Source organism: Lolium perenne, chromosome 4, assembly GCF_019359855.2.
Source record: "Lolium perenne isolate Kyuss_39 chromosome 4, Kyuss_2.0, whole genome shotgun sequence".
Taxonomy (NCBI): domain Eukaryota; kingdom Viridiplantae; phylum Streptophyta; class Magnoliopsida; order Poales; family Poaceae; genus Lolium; species Lolium perenne.
This window is the reverse complement of record NC_067247.2, coordinates 49,668,037-49,675,197: the sequence shown is the minus strand read 5'-3', so window position 1 is coordinate 49,675,197 and position 7,161 is coordinate 49,668,037.

Below are 7,161 nucleotides of genomic sequence, written 5' to 3'. Positions count from 1 at the left end.
GGTGCTCGTGAACCGATGATGGATGAGACCTAGCCGTGCATGCCCGCAACTTTTAGCCCGTGGGGTGATGATGCATAAAGCACACGCCCGTTGGGAACCCCAAGTGGAAGGTGTGATGCGTACAGCAGCAAGTTTCCCTCAGTAAGAAACCAAGGTTTATCGAACCAGTAGGAGTCAAGAAGCACGTTGAAGGTTGATGGCGGAGGAGTGTAGTGCGGCGCAACACCAGGGATTCCGGCGCTGATGTCTACGGGTGCTTCTATTCTTGTAGACAGTGTTGGGCCTCCAAGAGCAGAGGTTTGTAGAACAGCTGCAAGTTTCCCTTAAGTGGATCACCCAAGGTTTATCGAACTCAGGGAGGAAGAGGTCAAAGATATCCCTCTCAAGCAACCCTGCAACCACAAAGCAAGAAGTCTCTTCTGTCCCCAACACACCTAATACACTTGTCAGATGTATAGGTGCACTAGTTCGGCGAAGAGATAGTGAAATACATGTGGTATGAATGTATATGAGCAGTAGTAACGGCACCATAAAATAGCTTGATGCTACAACTAGCGTGTGGTTGATGGTGGTAATATTGCAGGCACTATAGATGCAGTAAAACAGTAAACAAGCGATGATTGCAGTATTTGGGAACAAGGCCTAGGGATTATACTTTCACTAGTGGACACTCTCAACATTGATCACATAACGAAATAAATAGATAAATGCTATACTCTACACTCTCTTGTTGGATGATGAACACCACTAATTGTGTAGGATTACACGAACCCTCAATGCCGGAGTTAACAAGCTCCACAATATCCGATATTCATGTTTAAATAACCTTAGAGTGCACGATAGATCAACACAACTAAACCAAGTACTAACATAGCATGCACACTGTCACCTTCACACTATGAAAGGAGGCATAGATCACATCAATACTATCATAGCAATAGTTAACTTCATAATCTACAAGAGATCACAATCATAACCTACGCCAAGTACTACACGATGCACACACTGTCACCATTACACCGTGCAGGAGGAATAGAGTACTTTAATAACATCACTAGAGTAGCACATAGATGAATAGTGATACAAAACACATTGCAATCATAAAGGGATATAAATAAGCACTTCACTATGCTATTCATAACAGTGAATAAGTATTCTGTGAAATATAGCCTAAGAGACCCACACGGTGCACACACTGTCACCTTTACACACGTGGGACAAGGAGTCTCCGGAGATCACATAAGTAAAATCCACTTGACTAGCATAATGACATCTAGATTACAAGCATCATCATATGAATCTCAATCATGTAAGGCAGCTCATGAGATTATTGTATAGAAGTACATAGGGAGAGAGATTAACCACATAGCTACCAGTACAGCCCTTAGCCTCGATGGAGAACTACTCCCTCCTCATGGGAGACAGCAGTGTTGATGAAGATGGCGGTGGAGATGGCAGCGGTGTCGATGGAGAAGCCTTCCGGGGGCACTTCCCCATCCCGGCGGCGTGCCGGAACAGAGACTCCTGTCCCCCAGATCTTGGCTTCGCGATGGCGGCGACTCTGGAAGGTTTCTCGTACCGTGGCTTTTTTTCGTATCGAAGATTTAGGTCAGGGACCTTTATATAGGCGAAGAGGCGGAGTCGGAGGGCTGACGAGGCGACGACACAGTAGGGGGGCGTGGCCCCCCTCTGGCCGCGCCGGCCTACTGTCTGGTGGGCCTGTGGCCCCCCTCTGGCGGCTCTCGGGTGTTCTGGAAGCTTCGTGGAATTTTAAGATCTTGGGCGTTGATTTCGTCCAATTCCGAGAATATTTCCTTACTAGGATTTCTGAAACCAAAAACAGCAGAAAACAGGAACTGGCACTTCGGCATCTCGTCAATAGGTTAGTTCCGGAAAATGCATAAAATCATCATAAAGTGTGAACAAAACATGTAGGTATTGTCATAAAACAAGCATGGAACATAAGAAATTATCGATACGTCGGAGACGTATCAGCATCCCCAAGCTTAGTTCCTACTCGTCCCGAGTAGGTAAACGATAACAAAGATAATTTCTGAAGTGACATGCTACCAACATGATCTTAATCATACTATTGTAAATCAGATGAGATGAATGCAGCGATTCAAAGCAATGGTAAAGACAATGAGTAAACAATTGAATCATATAGCAAAGACTTTTCATGAATAGTACTTTCAAGACAAGCATCAATAAGTCTTGCATAAGAGTTAACTCATAAAGCAATAAATTCATAGTAAAGGTATTGAAGCAACACAAAGGAAGATTAAGTTTCAGCGGTTGCTTTCAACTTGTAACATGTATATCTCATGGATAGTTGTCAACATAAAGCAATATGATGAATGCAAATATGCAAGTATGTAAGAATCAATGCACAGTTAACACAAGTGTTTGCTTCTAAGACAGAAGGAAATGGGTGAACTGACTCAACATAAAAGTAGAAGAAAGGCCCTTCAAAGAGGGAAGCATCGATTGTTATATTTGTGCTAGAGCTTTTATTTTGAAAACATAAAGAGAGCATAAAAATAAAGTTTTGAGAGGTGTTTGTTGTTGTCAACGAATGGTAGTGGGCACTCTAACCCCCTTGCCAGACAAACCTTCAAAGAGCAGCTCCCATGAAACATTTTTATTTTTGGGTGGCACTCCTTCCAACCTTTACTTTCACAAACCATGGCTAACCAAATCCTCGGGTGCCTGCCAACAATCTCATACCATGAAGGAGTGCCTTTTATTTTAGTTTTATTTAGATGACACTCCTCCCCACCTTTGCTCTCTCAAGCCATGGCTAACCGAATTCTCGGGTGCCGTCCAACAATCACATACCATGGAGGAGTGTCTATTTTGTAAAATTATGAAGGTTAATTAATTTGGGACTGGGAATCCTATTGCCAGCTCTTTTTGCAAAATTATTGGATAAGCGGATGAAGTCACTAGTCCATTGGTGAAAGTTGCCCAACAAGATTGAAAGATAAACACCACATACTTCCTCATGAGCTATAAAACATTGACACAAATCAGAGGTAATAACTTTTGAAGTGTTTAAAGATAGCACTCAAGCAATTTACTTTGGAATGGCGGAGAAATACCATGTAGTAGGTAGGTATGGTGGACACAAGTGGCATAGTTATTGGCTCAAGGATTTGGATGCACGAGAAGTAATCCTTCTCAATACAAGGCTTAGGCTAGCAAGGTTATTTGAAGCAAACACAAGCATGAACCGGTACAGCAAAACTCACATAAAAACATATTGCAAGCATTATAAGACTTTACATCGTCTTTCTTGTTGTTCGATCCTTACTAGAAATTATCTAGACCTTAGAGAGACCAATCATGCAAACCAAATTTTAGCAAGCTCTATGTATTTCTTCACTACTAGGTGCAAAGTATATGATGCAAGAGCTTAATCATGAGCACAACAATTGCCAAGTATAAAGTTATTCAAGACATCATACCAATTACTACATGTAGCATTTCCCGTTTCCAACCATATAATAATTAACGAAGCAGTTTCGACCTTCGCCATGAAAATTAAAAGCTAAGAACACATGTGTTCATACGAACCAGCGGAGCGTGTCTCTCTCCCACACAAGCATTTATTCAAACAAAAATAAAAAAAAACAGACGCTCCAAGTAAAGTACATAAGATGTGGCCGAATAAAAATATAGTTTCAATAGAAGAAACCTGATAAATTGTTGATGAAGAAGGGGATGCCTTGGGCATCCCCAAGCTTAGACGCTTGAGTCTTCTTGAAATATGCAGGGATGAACCACGGGGGCATCCCCAAGCTTAGACTTTTCACTCTTCTTGATCATATATCATCCTCCTCTCTTGACCCTTGAAAACTTCCTCCACACCAAACTCAAAACAAACTCATTAGAGGATTAGTGCATAATCAAAATTCACATGGTCAGAGGTGACATAATCATTCTTAACACTTCTGGACATTGCACAAAGCTACTGGAAGTCAATGGAACAAAGAAGTCCATCCAACATAGCAAAAGAAGCAATGCGAAATAAAAGGCAGAATCTGTCAAAACAGAACAGTCCGTAAAGACGAATTTCTAAGAGGCACCAGACTTGCTCAAATGAAAATGCTCAAATTGAATGAAAGTTGAGTACATATCTGAGGATCACTCACGTAAATTGGCAGAATTTTCTGAATTACCTACAGAGAATTAGTCCCAGATTCGTGACAGCAAGAAATCTGTTTCTGCGCAGTAATCCAAATCTAGTATCAACCTTTCTATCAAAGACTTTACTTGGCACAACAATGCAATAAAAATAATATAAGGAGAGGTTGCTACAGTAGTAACAACTTCCAAGACACAAATACAAAATAAAAATACTGTAGCAAAATAAGCACATGGGTTATCTCCCAAGAAGTTCTTTCTTTATAGCCATTAAGATGGGCTCAGCAATTTTAATGATGCACTCGCAAGAAATAGTATTTGAAGCAAAAGAGAGCATCAAGAGGCAAATTCAAAACAAATTTAAGTCTAACATGCTTCCTATGAAAAGGAATCTTGTAAATAAACAAGTTCATGAAGAGCAAAGTAACTGTTAGAAAAATATGCTTGTTGTATTATCAGGGGCCAAAGGCCACAATATATAGTACATGTACAGGTGCACATATGCAGAAAGACCCTAACATATGGGGAAACTACAAGAGACAGATATATACATCTAACACCCCCCCTCAAACTCCTGGTGGATCCACAACACTGAGTTTGAAGAGTAAGAAATCATGCTGCGCTCAAGTCTGTGCCTTCGTAAAGAAATCTGCCAACTGCAAATCCGAAGGCACATAATGAACCGCAACAACATCATCCTGTACCTGTGCACGTGTGTAAAAAGCATCAACACCGATATGCTTGGTCAGCTCATGCTTGACCGGATCACGTGCAATACTGATAGCACCTGTACTGTCAGACAAAAGTGGAGTGGGTGTCGTAACAGAGACCCCAAAATCGGCAAGCAACCACCGTAACCAAGTCACCTCAGCAATCAACAAAACCATAGCCCGCAACTCAGCCTCAACACTCGAACGGGAAACTGCGACCTGTTTCTTCGTCTTCCAAGCAACAAGCGAACCACCAAGAAACACACAGTAAGCAGAAAGCGAACGACGATCCGTAGGATCACTCGCCCACGTAGCATCCGAATAGCACTGGAGCTGGAGAGAGCTGGAACGGGGAAAGAAAAGGCGACGAGTGATCGTGCCACGAAGATAACGAAGAACACGGAGGAGATGACTATAGTGAACAGTGGTAGGAGCTGAAACAAACTGACTCAGAATATGAACAGGATAAGAAATATCAGGACGAGTGACATCAAGATAAACAAGACTCCCAACAAGATGACGATAACGAGTTGGATCAGGAAGAGGATCACCATCAGTAGGACGAAGCTTAACATTAAGCTCCATAGGAGTATCGACTGTGCGCTCATCCCCAAGAGCAGCACGAGCAAGAAGATCCTGAATGTACTTTTCCTGAGAGATAGAAAAGCCATCAGAAGTGGAGGAAACCTCAATGCCAAGAAAATAGCGAAGAGGACCAAGATCAGTCATAAGAAACTGATCACGAAGACGAGCCTTGACGAAGGCAATATACTCAGGATCATCACCAGTAATGATCATATCATCAACATAGAGAAGAAGAAGAGTACGTCCACGAGGAGAAGTGTGAACGAAAAGTGCTGGATCATGAAGACTAGGAGAGAAACCAGCAGCAGTCACCACAGAGGCGAAGCGCTCAAACCAGGCACGAGGGGCCTGTTTGAGACCATAGAGAGAACGGCGAAGACGACAAACCATCCCATCGGGAACTGAATACCCAGGAGGAGGCTGCATGTAAACCTCCTCACTCAACTCGCCATTAAGAAAAGCATTATGAACATCAAGCTGGGAGACAGACCAGCGGCGAACAGAAGCAACAGCAAGAAGGGTACGCACAGTAGTCATATGAGCCACAGGGGCAAAAGTCTCATCATAGTCACGGCCGTGCTCCTGCTGAAAGCCACGAGCCACAAGATGCGCTTTATAGCGCTCAAGAGATCCATCAGAGCGAGTCTTAATTTTATAGACCCACTTGCACGTGATAGGACGAACACCGGAAGGGGGAGAAACAAGATCCCAAGTGCCAGTGCGCTCAAGCGCAGCGATCTCCTCAGCCATGGCAAGCTGCCATTCAGGATGACGCTCGGCATCCCGATAAGAAGTCGGCTCGAAAACGACAGAGAGACCATACTGACTAGGAGAGTAATGAGCTGGAGCACGACGCTGACGAATAGGCCGTGAAGGGGGAAGCTCATCTGCAGAAGACAAGTCATCAGAAGAAGAGGAAGAAGGGACAGCATCGGAAGGATCCGAAGCCGGAGAACGAGGAGTACTAGGTGGACTAGACGAAAAAGAGGATGGCGCCGAAGGGGGCGCATCAGAAGTAGGAGGAGGGGGGAGGAGAGACAGCAGGGGGTGCATCCGGAAAAAGAAGAAAAGAGATATCATCCACCGGGTAAGTACCCGAGGTGGGGCGAGGATAGAAGGGACGTGTCTCATCAAACGTGACGTCACGAGAGATGCGCATCCGACGACCAACAGGGTCCCAACAGCGATAGCCCTTATGCTCATCACTGTATCCGAGAAAAACACACTCAACAGACTGAGCGGTCAGTTTCGTTCGTTAGCGAGGAGGAAGAAGAACATAGCAAACGCAACCAAATGAACGGAGAGTCGAGTAGTCTGGAGAAACACCAGAGAGACGCTCGAGAGGAATGCCACCCTGTAGAGCAGCGGAAGGCTGAATGTTAATGAGGTGGGCCGACGTAGCGACAGTCTCAGCCCAGAAATGTGGCGGAAGAGAAGAAGCAATCATCATAGCACGGGTGGTCTCAAGAAGATGACGATGCTTACGCTCGGCGACGCCATTTTGAGCATGCGCGCCGGGACAAGAAAACTGAGCGAGGGTGCCCTCCTTAGCAAGAACACCACGAAGGTGTTGGGAGATATACTCCCCAGCAGAATCAGCACGGAACACGCGAATGGGTGAGGAATACTGAGTGCGGACCATGGCCGCAAAACGCTGATAAATAGAAAGCACCTCACTGCGAGAGTGCATGAAAAACACCCAGGTGTACCGTGAAAAATC